This window comes from Myotis brandtii, unplaced genomic scaffold (genome assembly GCF_000412655.1).
Source record: "Myotis brandtii unplaced genomic scaffold, ASM41265v1 scaffold315, whole genome shotgun sequence".
Lineage (NCBI taxonomy): Eukaryota > Metazoa > Chordata > Mammalia > Chiroptera > Vespertilionidae > Myotis > Myotis brandtii.
The window spans coordinates 1,965,229-1,965,582 of NW_005362075.1; the positions used below are offsets into that span (position 1 = coordinate 1,965,229).

Consider the following 354-nt stretch of genomic DNA (forward strand, 5'->3'; position numbering starts at 1 on the left):
AGGGCACGCACCGCGGTGGCAGGCTCGGTCCCTGGGGGCGTGGGGAGGCAGCCAATCGATGCGTCTGTCTCACCTGATGGACCCCTCTCTCTCTCTCTCCCCACCCCCTCCCTTCACTCTCCATAAAAATCAATGGAGAACAGTAGCCCTGGGTGAGGATTAACAACAACTACAAGAAAGTCCTAAGAAACAAAGTGCTTTTGGGGCACGGCGGGCAGGTTGCGATGCCTTCGTAGGTCTCTCTGAGGTTGGCAGAGTCGAAGAGTTTCTCCCGGGTTCGAGGGTCCCCTCCTGCCCGTGCCGAGCAGGGGCGATCGGAGTCACAGCAGCAGCAGCTTGTTAGCACCGTGACTG

The 354-nt window shown here is 59.3% G+C and overlaps 1 protein-coding gene across 1 annotated transcript in view; it reads left to right on the forward strand.

The window, feature by feature from the left end:
- The window catches only part of POLE2 (polymerase (DNA directed), epsilon 2, accessory subunit), a 37,477-nt gene that overhangs the window by 668 nt on the left and 36,455 nt on the right, over positions 1 to 354 (forward strand). The gene's annotated exons all lie outside the window — the stretch shown is intronic.